The sequence below is a fragment of the Zootoca vivipara genome, chromosome 8 (assembly GCF_965207765.1).
Source record: "Zootoca vivipara chromosome 8, rZooViv2.hap1.1, whole genome shotgun sequence".
Classification (NCBI taxonomy): domain Eukaryota; kingdom Metazoa; phylum Chordata; class Lepidosauria; order Squamata; family Lacertidae; genus Zootoca; species Zootoca vivipara.
In genome coordinates, this window is record NC_142591.1 from 65218834 (window position 1) to 65244254 (window position 25421).

Consider the following 25421-nt stretch of genomic DNA (forward strand, 5'->3'; position numbering starts at 1 on the left):
AAGAAGCTTATAAATCTCCAATTAGTTTTTAAAATGTTGCTCACTTATTGTTTAAAACAACAATGGCAGGAATGCACAGAAGCTCCAGTCGATTTCAGCAACATTCACAAATAATCGATGTTCTGATTTTAGATTAGATACTGTTATTAAATGGAAGACATGGAAGTCATCAGTTAACATTTCCAAAATAACTGGGGTTTAAATTTTTAAACAAAACAGACATTCACTAAGAAACAAATTATATAGACAGTGTTTTGTTTGCTTCAAACACAATTTCTTCCTAGCAACTGTTTAAATGAATCTCACAGATGCTACAGGCTTTATTAGAGGCCTTTGATTTAAAAAATATGGATAGCTAATACTGTATTTCTGAGTCATCTATTTCCCCATCTGCTAGTAATTCCAACAATGTGAACTATCAACATAACGACTAACAATAATTTTCTATGGCAATTGCAATGGTGGGTTGCCTGTAGCACTTTCTAAGATTTAACTAGTGCATGCCTCAGATTGTTTTGAGTTGTTAATAGATTCAAGTAACAGGCACCCTTTTCGTTCTTTCCAAATCTCCATTCTAGTCCATTCCTTTGCTGCTTGTAAGAAGAATATGGTTTTATTTTATGGAGTTTAGTCCATCAAGGAGCTCATTTTATTAAAAACTGTGCTTGAAACAAGAAAAAGCAAGTTAAAGGTCAAGCAGTTTATTTCTTGATCTGAGGTCAAAAGCCTACGGCCACAACCTGCTTATTTATAATGCCATTAGTCTCATCCAGCCAAAGACATTTCTACAAGAGTTCACACGATAACAGCTGACTGTGGCTGAGGTGACAGGAATAATGATGTAAATAAAAGCATGGCACTATTAGATCTTTTAAAAAGCAATATGTTCTAAAAATATTTACTGACAATAGGGAAGCACAGTACTAGCATTCACTGCAGCTTCAACCCAGAAATACAGGCACCCCTCAAAGAAGCCGCCCACACAAGTCTGCCGGAATGTGTCCAAGTACACCTATTCACCGGTGGCGGTGTGGTTAAACCACTGAGCCTAGGGCTTGCTGATCAGAAGGTCGGCGGTTCGAATCCCTGTGACGGGGTGAGCTCCCGTTGCTTGGTCCCAGCTCCTGCCAACCTAGCAGTTCGAAAGCATGTCAAAATGCAAGTAGATATATAGGAACCGCTACAGCGGGAAGGTAAACGGCGTTTCCATGTGCTGCTCTGGTTTGCCAGAAGCGGCTTTGTCATGCTGGCCACATGACCTGGAAGCTATACGCCAGCTCCCTCGGCCAATAATGCGAGATGAGCACCGCAACCCCAGAGTCGGTCACGACTGGACCTAATGGTCAGGGGTCCCTTTACCTTTACCTATCTGCATTGATAACAACTATTTCCTGTTAGGAACTGGCGGAATGCTGACCTCTGTCAACGGTGCACAGTAGGGGCAAGGGATAAATTTAGTTAATCCTCATATACAAAGATTTACACCAGGCATCCCCAAACTGTGGCCCTCCAGATGTTTTGACCTACAACTCCCATGATCCCTAGCTAACAGGACCAGTGGTCGGGGGAGATGGGAATTGTAGTCGAAAACATCTAGAGGGCCAAAGTTTGGGGATGCCTGATTTACACTGATCTGTTTCTTTCCTCGGTATATTGTGCATGGTTCCTAATCTGCTATCAGGAACTCCATCCAGCCTCAAGTGCTGGTTACAGATCTGGTATTGCAAACCTTGCACATTAAGTTTTGGATCATGCATAGGGCACATCTTCCATGAGTTCTAATATGTAAAATGGCTTTAACTGCTACCAGGAATGAAGCTGCAACTATGGCAGGAAAAGCATGTGAATTTTGGAGGAGTCCAGTAAATTGGTGAGAAAGAGGGATGGAAAGCAAAGGCATTAGACTTCAAAGACAAAACCCAAGATGAATTAGTAGAGCAAGTTGCTGCAATGAAAATATTTCCATTAGCAAATTGAGCACATTAATCTGCAAGCTAAATCAACATGAGTCTCTGTGATGGCCTTATTACAAAGGCTACCAATCCCAAAATCACATTATAATAGACATTGCTCTTTCTAAATCCTTCCCGCCTTCAATAAATATACTGAGTAGTGTAAGATATTCAACTGGATTATACTGAAATATAAATGAAGGCTAAGCTTTCACTCCAAATCTATAGCAAAAAGAAGAGAGACTTGCCTAAGGCCACTTAATAAAGAGAGATTCAAACCAGTGACTTCCAGATTCACAGCTCGGTTAGCACACACGTAGGAGATTAATGGTTAGAAATAACTAAGTAAGCAAGCCTTGCATTACGGAGACTGTATTTCAATAGATCATCAAGTTAGCTTGCAGCTTGGCTCGGCATAAAGTTGTCACTGTATAATTTTCAAAATTATAGTTTACTACTATACTGTCATTTCTCCAAGTAGAAATTCAAGATTTGTTAAGTTTCTCAAACATAAATGGAGGGATGTCAATAATATTACAGATCAACAGAGAAATAGGAATGCTTACGGAACAGAGTATTCTGAAATAGGTGGCTAAAATTCCTGTTCTGTGTTGCATTTCTTAATACTGTTAAAGTTTGTTTGAAATTCCAGCCCAGTTGCTACCTCAGCATACAGCTGTCAACACCCGATGATGAGCTGAAAGCAAATTAGATATGTCTCAGATATGTTCAAAAATGTCCAATAAGGCTTTCTTCAAAAGAAAGCTTTAGGGCAGGGATGGGTCACCTTTTGCAGTCCAAGAGCATCATTCCCTCCTGGGCAACCTTCCAAGAGCCATGTGCCATGTGGTGGGCAGGGCCAGAGAAATAAAATAGGCAGAGAAACATGTAAATTTTGCTTTTGTCAGCAGGCTAGTTTCTTCACACACTCACACAGTCCTCTCTATCCTCCATCCAGGAGTCCAGCAGAGACACATGCCCAAATGGCATGTTCTCTCCCTCCTGGTCTTTTGCTCAAGAGATTCAAAATCTTTCTCCAGCCCAATCATCACAGTGACTGATACCAAGAGGCATCAGCACACTTCAGGATCAGCAGAGTATAGGCAGTCAGCATTCAGACTCAGTAGCGCAGCTTTTTCACTAAACTGTGTTTATTTACATATACACACTTGGAGCATCGTAACTCAGCTCCTTCCTCTTCAGCATCAGACAGCAAATAGAAGAACAAAGGACAAGAATCCTACATCATGGAAACACAGTAATAAAAACATCCTGTCTCTGTCACTTCCCACAATGTGGAATGAAAACATACACCAGGCATCCCCAAACTGCGGCCCTCCAGATGTTTTGGCCTACAACTCCCATGATCCCTAGCTATCAGGACCAGTGGTCGGGGAGGATGGGAATTGTAGTCCAAAACATCTGGAGGGCCGAAGTTTGGGGATGCCTGACATACACCGTCATGTGATATAAACAATCCCATGACTGCAACACAGGGAATGAATCCTAACATCCTCCCCCGATTCGTGTACCGTGTTGTAGTCATCAGTGTAACTGCAACAAACATACAGATGTCATACACATAGTATACCCCTGTATCACCCGTTCCACCCTTGGAACTACCTGCAACTGGACTAGCCTTGGGCCTTACCATCTTGCACATCTGATTACCCTTCTTCCATGGGACTAGAGCTCTAGCTCTGTTCCTCTCTGGGGAAACAGTGTCTACCCTTACAGCCTTTGGGCGTGGTTTTCCATCCTTTGAGGACAAACCTTGTACCCCTTTCTAGACTTCGGGTTCCAAGACCTGTGTCAAGCTACTAGCTACAGCTAAATCTGCACCAACTGTGTCAGTGGAACTCACCTTGATATCAGGCATCAGTACTCTGTACAAGCCTTTTCCATACCCCAGGAAGATACTATACTTCCTGCCTTGTGACATCTCCACCCACGTCAGACCCATCCGTTGGTCGCTTGGCACTGTCCCTATCAGAACCTTCGTCCGATACTGAATCTGTTTCAGATTCATCATCACCAACAGGGTGCCTTTGTAAGATACCCATATTGCTTTCCCCTTTTGCTTTGTCCTGAACACCTTTGGTACAGCCAACCACCTTCGTGTCAGACATCAGCAATCTGGAAGACCCATGCATACACCTTACATGAAAAAAATGGTTATCAGACATAGCATAACATGTCTCTCCAACCTTTCCACCATCCCCTATGTTAACATCACAACACAGCAAGAACAAGGCATTTATACAATCAGCATGTAAAATGTCGCTTTCGTTCTTCTGGATGGTCGCATGCTGATTGTTGACATAAACAGAACAGCCACGCTGCATCAGCTGGGATTCCCTCAGCCTGCTGCGTTTTTGACCTGGAATGAAAAATAACGTTAGACAACATAACGTTACAGCTTTTCAGTTCCACGGTCCCGATGCTTTGCACCTCCAAGGAGTCTCCACCTGACTGGTGGATCGGACCCTTCTGTGGTGTAAACGTTGTGAACCAGTTCCATCTTCCACAAAGGTGTGTCTTCGCCTCAGAATCTAGCCCAAAATATTCTTGCACCTCTGCACTGGAACAGCCTGTCACCAAATCTGTGCTCTGCGCAAACACCTCCTGTGCTGGAGATTTCTATGGCAATTGCACACACTGCCTGTTGGCATCAGACACATCCTGTGTCTCAAACTGCCTTTGCAGCTTTGGGAACATAACAACTCCCCCATTCCCCTTTCTTTTCTCAGAGAATAAGGCTACATGGTGTCTGTTGTGGGGGAGGAGGGGAAAGGAGATTGTTAGCCGCTTTGAGACTCCTTCGGGTAGTGATAAAGCGGGATATCAAATCCAAACTCTTCTTCTTCTTCTACATTCTTGGCAAAGTCTTGCCATCCCATTCCCTCTATGTAACACAGGGGCTGGGATCCAGTCCTGCTCAATCTCCATTCCAGAGATTACTCTGAGCCAGGAAAACACAGAAGCATCATAAATCAAAAAAGCTTCTTCTGTGCATGAGCCGCTGGCATCGGCACAAAAATAGTCCAGCCCATTCACTTTCGTTTTTAGGCTCTCGCATCTCCAATTACAGCTGTACTCCACGCTGCAGCTGCTGGTTGCCAGAGGCTTCAAAAACAGCTCCCGGTCCTTTCTGCTGGCACCGAGCCTGCTGTCCTCTGTGGCCACCATCCCTGGGCCCATAACCATTGTCAGGAGGTCCTACACACGAGTAGGAGTCCAGCAGAGACACATGCCCGACTGGCATGTTCTCTCCCTCCTGGTTGTTCATTCAGGAGATTCAAAATCTTTCTCCAGCCCAAAACATCACAGCGACTGATACCAAGAGGCATCAGCACACTTCAGGATCAGCAGAGTATAGGCAGTCAGCATTCAGACTCAGTTGCACAGCTTTTTCACTAAACTACGTTTTTCACTAAACCATCTTTTGAGTGTTTCTCAACTTACCTCTCAGGGTTTTAGAGTGATTTTCACTAGGTCTCGATGTGAAATACTTTGAGTCAACAAACTTATTCTGTATGCCAAATGTATTAATGGTCTGTTTCTATTGCCTTATGTTACAGGTACAGCTGCTGAAGCAACTGACAAGACATGTTGCAATATTTCTGTAGGCAAGAATGAGAAACTACATGACCAATGCATACATGCATATTATCATTTATTTGGTCATCTACATTTTCAGGCAGTAGCCAAAATGCCAAGCATGGTTGAGGGCATCATACTACAGAAATGTCCTTATCATATTTAATGTATTTCATGTGCAGAGAACAAAGTTAAGCAAGCTTCCAAAGGTGTAAAATCTGGGAGAGAAGCCAAGAAAACTAAACTATGGTTTTGAATTAAGAATTAAAACTGTTGTTATAAAATAACCCCTCAACCAGTTTATACAATCATTTCCATGGGACAAGGTAAGAATGCACTGCTTGCAACTGTTGCTAAATGAAAACAATAGTATTTAACATTTTAGCACAATTATTTCATTAAAATATAATATATGTTGGGATAGCCATTTACATATAGGGTTGTGGGGAAAGGGTTCCAAATCCAGAATTATAATACCATTATTATCCGTTATAATTGTCTCTGACTTAATTCTAAATAAAGCATCACAATTACCAGCTGATGAGAGCTTGTTAATGGATTGCTCATTTGGGTTTAATTCTTTGAACGCGGCATATTCTATCTGACAACTTATTCAATGTAGTACAAAATAACATTACTTTATTTGATTAGCTCCTTTAGATTAAATTCTGTAGATACATTAGTTACTTGGAAGGATGGGGGCAGGAATAATACTCAGCTGAAACAAATGTAATACAGTGGTACCTCGGGTTACGTACTCAATTCGTTCCGGGGTGCCATTCACACCCCGAAAAGTCCATTTTGCGCATGCGTGAAAGTGCAATATCGCGCTTCTGTACAAGTGTGACCTGCGCAGAACGCTTCTGCGCATGCGCAGACCACACGCGTGGCAAAAAATACTTCCAGGTTTGCGGAGTACGAAACCCGAAAGTACGTAACCCGAGGTATGACTGTACAGGTAAAGCCAGTTTTTGTTTTTCTACATAAAAGCATGAATCATAAGAATATAAAAATGAAGATAACATAAATATCTTCATTTTCCTGTAGCATTATTGCTCATGAACTGATACATATCAAACTGATAAAGTAATAAATGTGGACACAGCTCAGTGGATGACAAGAGGACAGTTTGTGGTTCCATCTCAGGCATCTCAAGTCAAAAGGCTCTCAGGTAGCAGGCAATGAAAGGTTTGCCTGAGACCTTGAGAAGCCATTTCTAGTTGGCCATTGCCAAATAGTCTGACTTGTTATTACGCATTCATATGGCCCTCAGTGATTACCCTGCTAGCAAATGCCTTAGTTGGAGGTATTTAAGCAAAGGCTGGGGGGGTCATCTGAATGAGATGCTACAGTTCCAAGATTTCTAGACTGAGCAGAGGGTTGGACTAGATCACTTCCATTATCCCCTTTGAACTCTAGCACTGTACGATAATGTTCTCAAGTAGGGATTGTAGGAAAAAGCTGGGAACAAGGATCATGTCACAGCAGGGACTTAAACTTGGATCTCTCCTGTTCAACATTTTCAATACTATACTGTTGTTGTTGTTGTTGTTGTTTCGTCGTGTCCAACTCTTCGTGACCCCATGGACCATAGCACGCCAGGCACTCCTGTCTTCCACTGCCTCCCGTAATTTGGTCAAACTCATGTTCATAGCTTCGAGAACACTGTCCAACCATCTCATCCTCTGTCGTCCCCTTCTCTTAGTGCCCTCAATCTTTCCAAGCATCAGGGTCTTTTCCAGGGAGTCTTCTCTTCTCATGAGGTGGCCAAAGTATTGGAGCCTCAGCTTCACAATCTGTCCTTCCAGTGAGCACTCAGGGCTGATTTCCTTCAGAATGGATAGGTTTGATCTTCTTTCGGTCCATGGGACTCTCAAGAGTCTCCTCCAGCACCATAATTCAAAAGCATCAATTCTTCGGCGATCAGCCTTCTTTATGGTCCAGCTCTCACTTCCATACATCGCTACTGGGAAAACCATAGCTTTAACTATACGGACCTTTGTCGGCAAGGTGATGTCTCTGCTTTTTAAGATGCTGTCTAGGTTTGTCGTTGCTTTTCTCCCAAGAAGCAGGCGTCTTTTAATTTCATGACTGCTGTCACCATCTGCAATGATCAAGAAGCCCAAGAAAGTAAAATCTCTCACTGCCTCCATTTCTTCCCCTTCTATTTGCCAGGAGGTGATGGGACCAGTGGCCATGATCTTGGTATTTTTGATGTTGAGCTTCAGACCACATTTTGAGCTCTCCTCTTTCACCCTCATTAAAAGGTTCTTTAATTCCTCCTCACTTTCTGCCATCAAGGTTGTGTCATCTGCATATCTGAGGTTGTTGATATTTCTTCCGGCAATCTTAATTCTCGTTTGGGATTCATCTAGTCCAGCCTTTCGCATGATGAATTCTGCATATAAGTTAAATAAGCAGGGAGACAATATACAACCTTGTCGTACTCCTTTCCCAATTTTGAACCAATCTGTTGTTCCATATCCAGTTCTAACTGTAGCTTCTTGTCCCACATAGAGATTTCTCAGGAGACAGATGAGGTGATCAGGCACTCCCATTTATTTAAGAACTTGGCATAGTTTGCTGTGGTCGACACAGTCAAAGGCTTTTGCATAGTTAATGAAGCAGAAGTAGACGTTTTTCTGGAACTCTCTAGCTTTCTCCATAATCCAATACTATACTACAGATGAGCAACACTGGGGGGGGACGGACCCAATTCTCCTCTTCAAGAAATTGTATTTCTCTTTTTAAAACTTTAATCTGGCAAAACTCAACTTAACAGTTTCATGCCCCCACCCCAGGGCATGAAATGCGCAGAAAACAACTTATGTCTACCATTTGGAGAAATAGGTCCATAGCTTTCAGAACTGACAAACAAAAGGAAAAGGAAAGGAAAGAAGCTCTGCTTCTACACTAAGAATTACCTTTGCCTCTATTTTTAGCTTTCAAGCACCTGATTAAGGATGACTCATCTTTCACCTTCCTAAAACAGCCATAGAGAACCTCAAGCTCAAAAACAAAAAGCAAACCCTCTTCACCTTTTCATCCAGAGGGACCACTGTATTCATCTTCATCACAAACTCAGGCTATCTATGTCTTTGGTATTTCACAGTATCAAACACTTCCTTGGGCAAAATACAGCTCATGTTCAAGCGCCATTGCATCAAGTCACCAAACTGTGCCTACCACCTGGGAAAACTTCAAACAGCTGTCTGGGGGAAACGGAGGCATCTTCTGAGATGTACATGCTTGGAAAAAGGCAAGTATGCACCCACTCCTCTGGTTTTTTGCTTTAATTATTCAACTCTACAGTGTGTGAGGCAAACTGAGCATCATTCACCAGTCTGAAAATGATATTAGAACCTGAGGAGTGATTTAGCCTATTTACAGTTGCTATAGAAACAAAAAGGCAGCTATCTGTCTATGGCAATAAAGCAGCAAAAGGAGCTTGACACAGCAGTTAAAATGACAGGAACAGAACAGGTTGAACCAGGAGGCTCTTCAGTTCTGCATCAAAATGTTGTGTAGAAATACATCATGAATTACAGATCTTACAACAGCTGCATATATTAAACCAAGAGTGTTGCTTATGTGTCTTTCTGTCTGCGCTGGAGGATATCGACACTGGGAGCACATAGAAAACTGCACCAAGGAACAGCTTCCAAGCACATTCTTATTCTTCAGTTCTAGACCTTGTTTAATCTAGATGTCCCAAGGGTAGAATACTGGCACAATCCAAGTAGTCAGAAGTTGGATGGTATGAAGGAGGAGAAGCTGCAATGTGCATGACTCCTATAACAACAAGGCCAGGTCTACACAAACCCAGAAACAAGCAAATTCCTTCCTCACCAGTCATCCCCAATATGGGTGATGGCAGCAGAACAGTCATGAACTGGTGTCATTGGAGATGAGGAAAGAAAACAAATCAAATATAAAATGCATAAATTGGAAAACACAAGGAAAGAATGCTGTGAGAACAGGGCCTTTGGCAGAATACTATGTACTATCTTCCCCTGTTGAATGCCAATGTAAACAAAAACGGCTTACTCAGCCTAGTTCACAGTCCATCTTGGTAAATCTTGTTTCCTATAAACTCTTAAGAGAGCTGTTCTTTGGAATCCATTTCTCCTCAACTTAATTTGTTCATCTGCTTTTCTGAGGCTGTGCCTGTACATTTAGTTAAGACATCAAGTGATCTGCTTACGCCTGGCTCAGAGATTCAGAAGTCCCTGCTGACCTGCGCATATCCTACTGCTGTGTTTTTCAAATGACAATGATCATATGTACAAATTACCGTTGAATGTGAACCAACATAGTTTCACCCCAAAGTAAGAGCTGGGATGAGTGTCAAGGTTGTATAGTTCTTTCACACCTCTGCGTATTGTGTATAGAAAGTAACAGTTAAAGAGAGAGAGATCCCACATTTATTTGAATGCGGAATTTTACTTGCAATATAGAACCTTCTAATAAGGTAGATACTGAGATCTGACGGCTGGTATGTTTTCTATGTGCTATCGTACTCTGCCCTCATACGGCTTGTTCCTCCCTCTGCATCTTTAAACTGCTATACCGAGGAGTGTACGGCTGCCCTTACCTCAGGCGAGCAGTTAAAGGAGCCCACAGATTGGTGCTGGCTCCCATGAGCCGGTGGCGGGATGGGGGCTCCATGAAACTGCTAAGCTGAGGGGAATGCGGTTGGCACTCCCCGCAGCGGGCAGTTAAAGGAGCCCCGATGCTCTGCCCATGAGCGGGTGGAGCACTGGGGCTGTCTCAGCTGAGGAGGGGGAACCTTCTTGATCCCCAACTGAGCTGCGCAAACAAGCTGCGTTGTCCCAGCTCATGAGTGTGTGGATGAAACTGCCTCAGTTCCCGAGGTGAGAGCTGGGGAAGTTTCACCAGGTGCAGAGGCCAATGCAGCTTGTTTTTCAACATTGTGGTACTGTATATCACCAAACTGTGATGTTTAGCTGGCGATGCACTGTGATGTTGAAAAACTGATATTGCCCAGCCCTAGCAAGTGGCGGCCATGGAGGTGTGTGCAGCTCCAGCATTGTGACCCTCTACAAGAAAAATGGTGACTGCCATGGCTAGAACAACTTCCATGGAATGCCAAGAGCAGAAATGCTTGGACATTGGACATTGCCTTCATAGACCTGACAAAAGCCTTTGACCTCGTCAGCCAAAAAACAGCCTAACTGTAACAGAAATACTATTATTAGAAATCAATTTGTTGTTGTTTAGTCGTTTAGTCATGTCCGACTCTTCGTGACCCCATGGACCATAGCATGCCAGGCACTCCTGTCTTGCACTGCCTCCCGCAGTTTGGTCAAACTCATGTTCGTAGCTTCGAGAACACTGTCCAACCATCTCGTCCTCTGTCGTCCCCTTCTCCTAGTGCCCTCAATCTTTCCCAACATCAGGGTCTTTTCCAGGGAGTCTTCTCTTCTCATGAGGTGGCCAAAGTATTGGAGCCTCAGCTTCACGATCTGAAATCAATTTAGCTGCATGCAAAACAAATTAAGATACACCCTAATAATCTTTCTCTGGGTTCTTTTGTTAGAGCAAACTCTCTCAAACACTCTGAAGACTAAAATGCAGGTCTCGACACTTGGGGTGGCTCAATGATACAGCACATGATTAACATACAGAAAGTCCAAATTTTAACTGCTGGCATCTCCACTTTAAAGGATAAACAGCAGCTGATAGGAAAGACTTTGGCCCAATACCCTTCAAAGCTCATACAAGCTGCTAATAGCCTAGGTGGACAATTAGTCATAAGGCAGCTTCCTAAGCTCCACATTATGCATTCATCATCTTTTTTATAATCACCTCGCTTGATTCATATGTGACATGTTGTTGCTGAGTCTTTCTTAGCTCTCTTTCATAGGCTAATTCCATAACTGCAAAGGACAACTGCTCCACATGGCTAACCATTTATGTTCATGTTGCCATACTGTTGCTGTTAAGCCGAGGTGCCAGCTTGTGAAGATGATGGGGTGTGGGGGAAGAAAGACAACATGCTCGGGACATTGGGAGGAGCCAGAGTCAGAACTGAGCATGGTGGCTGTGCGGCTCAATGGCCAGCAGCTCCTCCTCTATCTCCTATTGGCGCCACCACTGATGGGAGGCTGCTTCAAACGTCCTTCCCCTCCACAGCAGGAGGAGGAGAAGGAGCCGGGCCCTGGAAGCACGCCACACTCTGCTTCGCCCTTTGGCTCCATGCTTTTGGGGCATGGGGAGCCCAGCCCCTACCACAAAAATATAGGGGGGGGGGCAAAAGGGCATGGACCCTAGGAGCCAGAGCCCTGCTGCAAAGGATTCCTCTAGATACGGTAGTTATGCAATAAGTATGGAGACCCAGGTGGCGTTGTGGGTTAAACCACAGAGTCTAGGGCTTGCTGATCAGAAGGTCGGCGGTTCGGATCCCTGCAATGGGGTGAGCTCCCGTTGCTCGGTCCCAGCTCCTGCCCACCTAGCAGTTCGAAAGCACATCCAAGTGCAAGTAGATAAATAGGGACCGCTCCGGCGGGAAGGTAAACAGCATTTCCGTGCACTGCTCTGGTTCGCCAGAAGCAGCTTTGTCATGCTGGCCACATGACCCGGAAGCTGTCTGTGGACAAACGCCAGCTCTCTCGGCCTATAGAGTGAGATGAGCGCCGCAACCCCAGAGTCGGACACAACTGGACCTGATGGTCAGGGGCCCCTTTACCTTTTTTATGGAGAAATTACAGACTGAGGTGTGGCAAAACTGCCATGTGGAATTAATGCAAAGCAGCCTCCATGCTGATTGTTGTTTGTGTGAAATGAGACTCGCCCTATGAAATCATAAGTTTCTCCTTGTGTTTCACCTTCACTTTCCGTCTGAGACTTCACAAACATCCTTCCATGTGAGTGCTAGCAAACTGACAAATGCAGCTAGAGAGCTTCATTCAGCTAATCAAGATTATGAATGGCAAAGATCGCCAGTTAGTTGTTATTTGAAACAACTGTAGCAAAACAGGAAACTTCTCTGAATAAATGGTGCTACAGAATGATTCTATAACAGAAAATTATTTCTTATGATCCTTAAACTTGCTTGCAACAGCATAAAATGGGAGCTAGTCAACCATTGCTGAAGAAAGCAGAATTGTGATACAGCAAGCCATGGAAATCCCAGGCAAGAATCAGCCTCTGAACTTACTTTTTCCTAAAAAACAAAAACCCATTGTATTTTGTCTTCAGCAACATCATTCTTGCTGGAGAATGGCATTCAAAAACACACTAAAGGAATAAAATGCTGACAGTTCACATGGTTTTCTACAATTCCCTCCAGCTGAATGAACCAACAAGTGGCTTAGGAAGTTATGAGGAAATCCAAATGAAGTGATTTTTCCAGGTTGCCCAACTACTACACTGTATAATAAATGTAAACATGAAGAGCGATATCATTTCATCTCTGCTGTTCACCTTTCCAATGACCTTTAAGAAAATACCCTGCAGCCAAATTTGGAAGGGAAAAAAGCATACGAATCATGCAGGCGGGATAATATTACATCCTTACCTACCAGCGAAACACCTTTAATACATTAATCTCTCCTGAAATAAAAATAAATATAGTAATGTGTGAAAGATGGAACTAAAACAGAACTTGTGCATGCAAGCATTTTGAATTCTATTTATTTAAGCATCGTTGCTGAGGCAATTATAATCTACTAGAAGGTTTCTTTTTAATTTCATTGCATTTATCAGCAGCTAGCGATGGGTAGAACATTCTGAAAAAATGGTGAAATCAAAACTAAATGGGTAGCATCCGCCACTCTGAAGATAAGCAATTGTAATTAAAATATAAGCAATTGTAGCTACAAAAAAATAGGACTGATAATCCAAGAGGCTAAACAAACTAGTACTATGGAAACAAAGAAAGACATGCTTTGCCAGTATCAAGCAAGAGAAGCAAACTATATCAGAGAGATACTACAGCTTTGGATCCTACCCCACATTTAGACATCCTCTCCAAAATTAGTGCTGTTATGTAGCTGAAAAACAGTCTACAAAGATATTTGCATATTATTCATAGCAGAAGTGACAGCTAAGAAGGTACAGAGCAGCAGACCACTCACCTATAACCACAGTTTGCGGGGAAATAATTCATAATTTTATAAAGCAAAACGTTTTCTAAAGGTGCTGCCTACTATCCTGACATAACTGTTTCTTATTTCTGAATTTTACTTTTGGCAAAATTGGTCACAAAATTGTCTTATCTTATCACCCACTTATGGGACGCGGGTGGCTCTGTGGTTTAGACCACAGTGCTTGCCGATCAGAAGGTTGGCAGTTCGAATCCCTGCAACGGGGTGAGCTCCCATTTTTCGGTCCCAGCTCCTGCCAACCTAGCAGTTCGAAAGCATGTCAAAGTGATTATCACGTCAAAGATAAATAGGTACTGCTCCAGCGGGAAGGTAAACAGTGTTTCCGTGTACTGCTCTGGTTCGTCAGAAGCGGCTTTGTCATGCCGGCCACATGACCTGGAAGCTGTATGCCGGCTCTCTCGGCCAATAATGTGAGATGAGCGCTGCAACCCCAGAGTCGGTCACGACTGGACCTAATGGTCAGGGGTCCCTTTACCTTTAACCTTACCCATTGGTTTCCAGATGTGAAATATTTTGGCATTATTTTCAGCTCTCCCACCCCACTAAAGTACCTGCTAATAGAACAAGTCACAAGTGGGAGCTCTCCAAGGTCCTGCAGGTACTTTGGGTGCCAGGAACACTCAATGGGACACAGCTGAGCTTCTGCTGTAAGCCCATAGAGCAGGGGGGTAGCAGATGTTCTTGCACAAACTTGTGCAGTTTCCTCATTTGTCAAGGTCAGACTTTCGTATCTATCAGTCATAAAAAATTGTTTTGTTATTGTCTCCTTTCCAAACCGGAGTCCACCTGGCACTGTGCTACCACTCATCCTTGTCTCTGATCGCACTCACATACGACTTTGTTTGAAATAAAATATTGTCAATCTTTGTTTACACATAAACCTATATTCATACATTTAAAAAGCATGTGATACCCCTTCTAGAACAAATTCTCAGAGCGCTATATACTATTGAAGTTATTATCATTTTGCTAAAGATGAAATCTAAAAAACTGTTAGGCCAAAGCATGGTTGTGGAAGCTAGCCAATGACAAAAATCTGACAAGTTAATCAACTCACATTACCCCAATGTATACACACCATGGCTGCTTTTATGTCAGATGACTTTTGCCACTATTTGTCCTCTTAACGGACAAGCCACAATTGACAAATATTTATAGCTTCAAAAGGAATATGGTTTCACTAGAAGGGAGTTAACAAGTCTGTTTCTTACTTTGTAGACTTGTTACACTTTTTCAAATTCATTTTATTATTTTCAAATGGCACACATATGTCTTGATTAAAATTTTAATAAATTGCGACACACTCTGATATTATATACATTTAATGAGCCAGCCAACAAGATGATGTGCCGAAAGTTTTATCTGTTACAGATTTGCTATTTGTGGCCTGAAACTAATTGAGCTTTTAGAACTGAACTGTCAATTTTTGAACTTTAACTGGGTTGTTCTTGTGCTGCACTCATTTTAGAAGCACCCTTAAAACTAAACCAGCCTTATGCACAGCATTACTGCATTCGGGGTACCCCACAAGAAATGACGCAGGACTAGGGCTGGGCATGCAGCCTGGTGCTCAACATGAACATCAACTAGACTCTTCAAGCATTTGTGCTGAACTGTCAAAAATCCTCCAGAGGAGTGAGCATTCCATAGGAAAAAGGAAGGAGCTATTTAATACAGCTACCCCTTCCCTCTTCCACAGAAGGAAAAAGCTTTGATTTGGAAAAGAGGGGAGGTGTAGCAGCTGGTGGACAGTTTCACAAAACGAGAGTCCCAATGGGCATCTCCTTAAAAAAGGTGATGCTTACAATGTCTTTTGCACTACAAAAAAAAACCCCTATGATTTCAAGTTGGAAGTGACAATGTAACTTCCCACTACGGGTCATAGAAGGGTGTACAGTGATACCTTGGTTTACAACCATAATCCGTTCTGGAGGTCCGGTTGTAAAACAAAACAGGTTGTAACCCAAGGCGCACTTTCGCCAATGGGGCCTAAAAAAAAAATATGGTTGTAATTCCCCCCCCCCCCAAAAAATGGGTTGCAATCCAAAAAGAGGGACACACATTTCAGGGTTTGGCATGGTTATAATCCAAAACGGTTGCAAACCAAGGTACCACTGTATAGCTCAAGCCCATGATCTCTGGAGACAAAATGTCACTGTGGGCAGCACTTTCCTGAAGAAGACACCCATTGGGACTCTCGTACGTTTGGCAAAGCCTCCACCACCTGCCACCCCATTCTTCTTCCCCAAAATGAGTTTCTTTGTATCTGTGAGATGGAGTAGCAGCTGACATACCGGTAGTTTAGGGCTATGGGCAGAATCAAGCCTATGCCCTCAATTCTGCTTACCACAATTTAAGCTGGGTATCTTATACGGTTATGTGAGCAAGCATGTATGTGCATGTTTTAAATGAAGATTTTAAAGTCCTCACACTTGTATTTTGCCTTACACTGAACAGCTCAGGGTAGCATGTCTATGGCTGTGCCATTTTCTGCTCAGAGGAAAAAAACCTAGTAGGTGAGGTGGATTGCTAGCAAGTTACTCAAGATCAACAGCAGCTAAGTGGTATTCCCAGTCCAGCATTTTAACCTCGATTTTGCATATGCATTATAGGGATGCCGCTAGGATAACAGTAACAGTTAAAAACATTTTGAGCTATTTAAAAACTATGTACATTTATAGAAGCCAATACAGAACTTGGTTGAAATAGTATGCTTTAAACCTGCATACTGCTTTACTACTTTAAACCTCCATACTGCTTTACTACTTTAAACCTGCAAACCTGACATGTAAAGCTCTACATTTACAGCCTTAAGCAATTACAGTGAAATACTAAGTACTATTAAGTTATCCAGACACATTTCTAGGAAACAATGCCCTAAAAGAGAGCTGGAGAAAGGTTGTAACAAATTCCAGGTGGTACCCTTCCCAATGTAAAGGAGATGAAGACAAAGAGTGTCTACTGTCAATGGCAAAACTCTGGTTGAAAAAATAGATAAAAATTTAACATTCAAGAAGTCACACGAGAAGAACAAGAGCTTAAGACAAAGTTCATAACTATTCAGAATGTGAATGAATGAACTTTATTACGGTCACATCGCTTCTAGGCCTTTTGGCTAAGATCAAGTGTAGTATCTATTCAGATTGTATGCATGCCAAGTTACCTTCCCAGGCCAATGGGATTCATATCTGGAGAATGAACTGAAGAAGCAAACACTAAAGTAATAAATCTGAGAAGTTATTAATATAGCAACATATAACAGAGGCCATATTCTCAAATAATGTGCTAGAACTAAATTATTTGGGGTGAACTTACTGCACTGTCATTTCCATGTCAAAGTTATACTCAATTATATCAATTTAAACATTGCTTTAACTTAGTTCATTCATCTAACTTGAAGGAACTAAAATTTCAAAGATATTAGCTGAAGGCAGAGGGTGGGAATTACAGCATATTATCTGAAAGAATGTTTTAATGCAATACAAGTGCATGTTTTAGTAAACTGCTATTATGATTATAACCCATTTAGGTATATGGCTGAAAACTACATGGTCTCCAGCTTATATTCAGGCAGAGATACAAGAACATCATTTTTACAGGTATGCTTATAAAAATCTGTGAGTAGTTTAATTTGGAAGTCCTGGACAGCAACTCCAAGCAATCCTTGACCATGTAAAATGTATTATAAATAGTTCCATGTGCAACATTCATTTGGAAGCTCACTGGAGACGAATAATGACCTTGTATTTTGTTCTCATTTACTCTGAATTAGCCAAACCTCCTGTTTCCAATACACCTGGCATGGTTTAATTACAGCAAACAAAACATCATTTAAACAAAAGGTGACCTTGAACATAATCTATCAAAACACTAGTTAGCTTTAAAAGTTTGCAGTTTTTTACAAACTGCCAAGACATGCAAGAGCAATTTTCTATATAAGTTCATACATCTTTTAAAGCAACAGATTTACCACATTTAAGAAACATCTGTATATGCTTTTTAAAACTGCAAGGGTTTCTTCTTTATTAATTCAAACCCTTAGATTTCAATAGCCATATAAAATACAACTTTTGTGTAAATATTAAGGTCATACTAAATACAGTTCAAAATGTTGTAGAGTGATGGTTTGTTAACTTTGGTAACCCCTTAAATAGCTTTAGGGTGTTTTGGTTTTTTTAAAATGGCAGTCATGCCCCTTACCCACATACTGGAATCCCTGTTCTCCAATGAGACACTGAAACTTAAAGGAGGAGGTAACCAACATTATTTCGGGAATATATCTACTTTGGCTCAATGCATAAGCAACAAACAGTGATGTTAACAATGTATCAGCCCTTAACAAAAAGTAAACAAAACAGATCCCTGCTGAAAGTTTGTATATGGAACCTAGACAAGGAAAACACAACAGAGGGGAATGGGGGTCAGGGAAGCAAAGGGAAATTTGCACAGGGTTATGGCAATGCAGTTGTACCACCTGAAGGTAAGTTTACAGTGAACAAAGATCAGTACTTCTGTAATAGCTACCTCACTTCAGTACTGCGTACATGTTCTAAATTACATCAATAATATCATGGCAATCCATGGTGAGCCATTTATTTGCATGGTGGCCTATTTATTTGCATCTCACAATGGGAAACTACTCGTGCGTGTCTACACCTTAATTCTGCATGTTCTGACAGATGCACATAGGATTTGTCCATATATGGCCAGTTTAAATCAGTGGGAAGTGCAGCAGCCAATCTGAATTATTATTATTATTATTATTATTATTATTATTATTATTATTATTATTATTATTTATACCCTGCCCATCTGGCTGGGTTTCCCTAGCCACTCTGGGCGGCTTCCAACAGAAAGATAAAATAATCCATTAAACATTAAAAGCATCCCTGAACAGGGCTGCCTTCAGATGTCTTCTAAAAATCTGGTAGCTGTTTTTCTCTTTGTCATCTGATGGAAGGGCGTTCCACAGGATGGGCACCACTACCAAGAAGGCCCTCTGCCTGGTTCCCTGCAACTTGGCTTCTCACAACGAGGGAACCGCCAGAAGGCCCTCGGTACTGGACCTCAGTGTCCGGGGAGAACGATGGGGGTGGAGACGCTCCTTCAGGTATACTGGACCGAGGCCATTTAGGGCTTTAAAGGTCAGCACCAACACTTTGAATTGTGCTCGGAAACGTACTGGGAGCCAATATAGATCTTTCAAGATCGGTGTTATGTGGTCTTGCCGGCTGCTCCCAATCACCAATCCAGCTGCCACATTCTGGATTAGTTGCAGTTTCCAGGTCACCTTCAAAGGTAGCCCCACGTAAAGCGCATTGCAGTAGTCCAAGCAGTAGATAAATGGAGCATGCACCACTCTGGCAAGACAGTCTACAGGCAGGTAGGGTCTCAGCCTGCGTACCAGATGGAGCTGATAGACAGCTGCCCTGGACACAGAACTGGCCTGCGCCTCCATGGACAGCTGTGAGTCCAAAATGACTCCCAGGCTGCGCACCTGGTCCTTCAGGGGCACAGTTACCACATTCAAGACCAGGGAGTCCTCCACACCTGCCCGCCTCCTGCCCCCACAAACAGTACTTCTGTCTTATCAGGATTCCACCTCAATCTGTTAGCCGCCATCCATCCTCCAACCGCCTCCAGACACTCACACACCTTCACTGGTTCTGATTTGAAGGAGAGGTAGAGCTGGGTATCATCCACATACTGATGAACACCCAGCCCACACCCCCTGATGATCTCTCCCAGCAGCTGCATGTAGATGTTAAGAAGCATGGGGGAGAGGACGGAACCCTGAGGCACCCCACAAGTGAGAGCCCAGGGATCTGAACACTCATCCCCCACCACCACTTTTTGAACACAGCCCAGGAGGAAGGAGTGGAACCACTGTATGACAGTCCCCCCCAGCTCCCAACCCCTCTAGGCGGTCCAGAAGGATGTTATGGTCGATGGTGTCAAAAGCTGCTGAGAGATCCAGCAGAACTAGGAAACAGCTCTCACCTTTTTCCCTAGCCCACCGGAGATCATCAACCAGTGCGACCAAGGCAGTTTCAGTCCCATGATGAGGCCTGAATGTACATATTAAGGCAATTTAAGGGCATTTTTTAATCACTGGTCATGCTCCTGGAGTGTGCGATGGCTGTAGGCAGATCTTCGCCCATATTATGTACAGTGGTACCTCGGTTTATGAACACAATTGGTTCCGGAAGTCTGTTCATAAACTGAAGCGTTCATAAACTGAAGCGAACTTTCCCATTGAAAGTAATGGAAAGTTAATTAATCTGTTCCAGATGGGTCCGCGGCGTTCGTAAACCGAAAATTCGTAAACCGAGGTGTTCATAAACCGAGGTTCCACTGTACTGTATGTCTGAACTTTGTAGGTAAAATGGGTCACATTCACTTCCAATGTAAATGGCTCATTAACCGTAAATCCTAGGCAGGAGATGGCCATGGCCTCCAGCAGTCCGATTTCCTTGGCTGAGCTTTTGTCATTGCTTAAGGATGCAGACGAAGGCCCTTAGGATTTTATCAACTACCTGTGCACTTGATGCTTACCTTTTGTGGTGGGTTCATGCTAGGACAGGAAGATTGCCTGAGATGGTACACAGGTAAACACCTCTCCAAGATCAAAGGAATGGCAATACAGCTACTGAAAAAGTCATTATTAAACTCTGAGCCAAAATAACTATCAGAAAATTTCCAACCTACTTTTTTAAAGCAAGGTAATGAAGTTTTCAGTCAATCCTTCTCCTCTCCTCCCTCCACATCATAATTGTTCACAGCACTTTAACTATGTGGTCTTTATTACTGCTACATGGAAACCATTGGTGCTGGCATAGACTAGTTGGTTTATTCTGCACATATATTTGTCTCCAAGTTTGGCTCAAAGTATTACTTGGAGCTGCAATGACTAAAATTCAAGCTAAATTATGAGAGACAGTTTCAAGGCAGCTCTTATATTCTGCTATTCCAGGCACCGCCAGCAGCTGCCAATCTCAAACAGTTCCCAGGAGCAGTTGGAGGGGGGCTTTCTGTCCACTGAAGTCCTGGGACGGTTGCTGTTTACATGCTATTGGGCTCTCATGATTACGGTTAATTAGTACAGCAGATTTGAAGCATTAAAGCTTCTAAACAACTAAGAGTATGTTTCCATGGGAAATCTACCCATATGCCATGTGAAATGCAGGGATCAGGTAGACATCTAATCCTCACACATGACATGGTGCCCATTTCCTAGCCATGGTAGAGCCAATATGGATAGTAGAGAGATCATGGAACTTTGTCAGGCACAGCAACCTCCTCCTCTACCTGGAGTGCTTAAACATGCAAGAAAAGTACTCTACACATGCTAAGCATCAATATACCACCTTTGCTTCTGCCTTTCCAATAAATGGGACTTCTACCGCATTTCCTGTGGAGTACTGGAGTGTAACCTGGGAACCCACAATTTTTCTATGTAGATGCTCTTTAGAAATGCAACAAAGCCACATGCCCCACAGCAGGAAGCTGTGAAGGGGGTTCAAGATTGCAGCAACATGGCAGAAGGGCTAAGAGCTGTTATTCAGTTCCTCGCTCTCCCCACCCTACACCCCCCCTCCCAAAAAAAGCAGGCATCAACTTGAATAGTTTCCAACTTCTAACAGTTAAATGTCATGAAAATAATTCTGAGCTGGAATCATTAGAAAATATGATAGAGCAAGATTTGGACTGGGCATTACTCAGACAGGACATTATTATCTCACTATAGAAAAACTAATTGCCCCACTGTAGGTGCTCTCTACTTTCTATCTAACTGCTCTAATCTGTCACCAGTAATCACCAGTTGGAGAAGGAAAGTAAGCCACGCCCACTCCAAGTGAGTGGCCAAACAAATCATAGTTTTAAAGCAAAACTGCTGGGTTCAGACATAATGCCAACCCATAGTTCATAAGCCTAACAACAAACCATGTCTTCACATCATGGTTTTGTTTCCAGAAAACAAACTATGGCTTAGCATTATGTGTAAACTAGACCAATATAGGCTACACAAATTCATGAGCTTAAGAAGAAGAGAGGGGGAAATTTAACAGGCTCACAAAAGGATATTCACATATGGATTCATCTCCTCTCTGGAAATGCTAACACATTTTATAAAATGCAACTCATTGCTTACCTAATAAATTAAAATGTGACAGAAAAGGTAGGTCAGTGATATTTTAATTAATGTTTTGAATACCATTTCATTAGCTTCCTCTTCAAACAGTAATCAGCCTGGCAGGTTTGAAAGTGATATTTTGGACAAGTGATTATACAACACTAATAGAAGACAGTTACCTGTCACAGAACAGAGTACCTGGGTGCTGTCGAGAAGTACCTGCAAACCTTCAGGTACACTTAAGATTAAGGAACTTGTGGTCTTTGAACATACTAGCAGAAAACGTAGCTCAGTGCTATCAAAACTTTGTTTCCATTGAAGAATTGAGAATCCTTGGGGAAGTCATTTAATTAGAAATACCGAAAACAGTTTTCAGCCAATGGCTTATTAGCAAGATACCTGAGCCTGGATTAGAAAGCAAAGATCCTTCTAGTGGAACTTGTTAAAATAGTTTTCTTACTCTCAAGCATGAAAGCAAGGGAGCCAATTTAAAATTTTATTTATTATAGCATTTATATCATACAGCATGCCCTTATACCTTATTGTCAGTAAGCCAAAGTACATGTAATTGAAATAATTGTATATTCTTCTCCTGCCTACCCATTCCTCCATTTCCCCCTTTCTCTGTTTTGTTTCCTTTTAGCTATTTTAAACTGTAGACCCCTTGGGACAGAGGCCTGTCATAACTGTTATTTGTAAAGCACCAGGCACATGGGTGGCCCTGAATAAATAAATAAATGCAATTTTCAATCATTCCCTGACTTAAGAAAAAAAAGCTAAATTTGACAAGTAATTTAAACAAAGACAAGGTCTAAGAAAGGATCCACATTGCAGTCTTTATTTCAGGTTCAATGCTACAATTTCTTTTTGTTCAGTACAACAGATGGATAATGTAATTAGTTCTCTCAATCATTGCAGATTATCACTGCAAATCATTGCAGTGGTTAGTAATTTTTGCCCAATCAGCACCTGCAGCAATCACACCAAAATTCACTGTTTCATGAAGTGGCCTGTATTAGGGCTTGCTTACACCCCCATTTTCAAATCACCTGCCATTTGCAATTCAGGACAAGTAGATTGCTCTTCAAGGTTCTTACTATACTGGACCTTTTTCTTTAAATTCTTAATATAGTGTGAGAAGCTTTACTCCAGAGGCGGGTAACCTCCACTGCAGGCCTATTAGGCTCTGATCCCAAAGGCCATTTTCCCCCAAACCACACCTACTTTTTCCTCACCAGGTGTCACATGGGAAATCGAATGTGGACCAGGTAAGCTCGTGACTCTGAAGGATAAATCAGGAGCTTAAAGTAAGCTCCCAATTGTTCATTTGCAAGTGGCAATCTCAGACAGCCAACAATGAGCTCCACTGGGATTGGCTGCAGAAGGAAACTCCCTGCCCTCTGGGCCAATTATTCAGCTGGTGCTGACTGTGTGCCTTCAAAGAGGCCCCTTCAAAGTTGTCACCTGATTGTTGTCCCTGGGGAGTTGGAGGAAAGGATCCTGCCCGCCCACCCACTGGATCCTGTTCCCCTCCCTGCTTCACTCATTGGGCTTCTGCACAGGAAGAGTGAAAACCAATATAGCTCAGCCCAAAACAAACAACTGAGCTTGCCTGCAACGTGGCTCTAAACTGCAATGCCACATATTCCTTGACATGGCTGGGAAGTGGATATATACAACCAGTGTCCAAAAATAGATAAACGGAAACAAAGCATTCTTTGTTTTTTACTAGAATTTTAATAAAAAAATTCCTTCAGTAGCACCTTAAAGACCAACTAAGTTTTTATTTTGGTATGAGCTTTCGTGTGCATGCACACTTCTTCAGATACGAAAGCTAATACCAATATAAAAACTTAGTTGGTCTTTAAGGTGCTACTGAAGGAATTTTTTTATTTTACTTCGATCCAGACCAACACGGCTACCTACCTGTAACTAGAATTTTACTATGGCAAGCAGATAGGCTGACAGAGCTACTGAATATTGTGTTTCAGATATTCTGCTAAGCAAGAATTAAACTGAATCAGGGACAAAATATTGGTAAAGGGAACTAGAAAGAAAACAGCCTAGCAGTGGGCACCACTTCAAAATCAACTCCCTTCTTATCTCTGCTAACCAAGAAGATGAGTCCAGAAACTTCATTCTCTTTGCTTTGCTGGAAATGGAAGATAGAAAACCCTGTTAAATTCTGCTAAATTTTAAAACGGCAAGCTCACTCTTAATCTCTGTACTCAACAAGAGCACAGATAGAAAAATGTGTCCTGCCTCCCCCTGGGTCAGGCACACCAGCCCAGGTGCTGTTTGTTTCCAGAAGCTTTAATGCTCAATCAGTACCAGATATATGCAAATCACCAGTCAAAGGCACAGCAGGCCATACACATCTCTACTTAAAGGCATAGGTATACAAGGCCACAAGCAAAGAAGTTGATCCAACAACACATCCCTTGCTTTCCTGTTATAGGGGCAGGCACAACTTAGCACAGCAATTTAGCACTGCCCCTTGAAAGCTGTTCTGTTCATGTCTGCACTAGTGTCTCCAGGAACTGGGTGATGGGGGAGTTGTTCCCACCTCCAGAGAGGCGGAGGGGTCAAGCACAGCATCCCCCTCTGGAGAGACAGGGGCAGACCCTGTATCTGACTCCAAAGGTAGGGTGGTCGGGACAATAGGCACAGTAAGAGCTTCAGAACAGGACTCTTGAAAACCGTGGAGCTCGCAACTCTTCACTCCGACTGACAGGGCATGACAGCAAGTTGAGAGAAATCTCCCCCCCCCACTTGGGGCCTCCCTAGGATCCTCAGCATCGAGCTCCTCTGGGTCAGAACACAACCTCCCAAGCCCACTGGAGCCTTCCCCGGGGTCCATAGCAAACCACCCCTTTGCGATATCCGGACTTGACCAACCTGTGATGTCTTATGTTCTGTTTGGTGAAAAGACTTTCACAAATTGCTCCTGGGCTACCACTCAGTGGTATAAGATTCTACAAAAATAAACCCCAAAGCACCCAAAATACTTGGTGTTCCTTTTAAAAAAAGAAGTTTGTGTGCTTTTCTCTTCTTAAGAAACCCAAAACTTGATAAGGGTCATAAGCATGATGAGATATGTATATATAAAGTACAGTGACTGTGATGGAGTCTGCAAAACAAACATTTTTGCTAGCTCTCCAGTTTAGAAATGAATTTAAACAGAATTTTAAATAGATTTTGAGCTATTCTTCTTTGAAATGCCTCAAGCACAAAAGCAGCTCTAGGTGTATTTGGCCACTTGTATGGATTTGAGATAAAACAGTTTCGAAAATTCCTGGCAACGGCAAAAATATATGTACAAGGAAGTTTTATCCTTATAACACCCCCAACTTTTGAAAATAATACATTTTAAGTGCTTGGTCCTATTTTAATAAGAAAGCTGTTCACCTACACTATTGTAGAATTCAGGAAGCCATACCGTAGTAATCAGCATTTCCCCTCTCTCTCTGACAGGAGTGACTGAGGAAATAAGACTACTGTTGTGCACAAATTCTAAAGGAGGGAGAGGTTGAAACAGTTACTTGGGTGCAGGACCAATTATTTTTGCTAATCAGGGATTCCAGGCAAAAAAGGAAGGTGCTGAGA

General features: G+C 42.5%; 1 protein-coding gene and 1 pseudogene across 1 annotated transcript in view; one reads left to right on the top strand and one right to left on the bottom strand.

Moving 5' to 3' along the window:
- The window catches only part of STK3 (serine/threonine kinase 3), a 111695-nt gene that overhangs the window by 11822 nt on the left and 74452 nt on the right, over positions 1–25421 (bottom strand). The window lies entirely within an intron of this gene.
- LOC118090572 (U2 spliceosomal RNA) lies at positions 16777–16849 on the top strand (annotated as a pseudogene).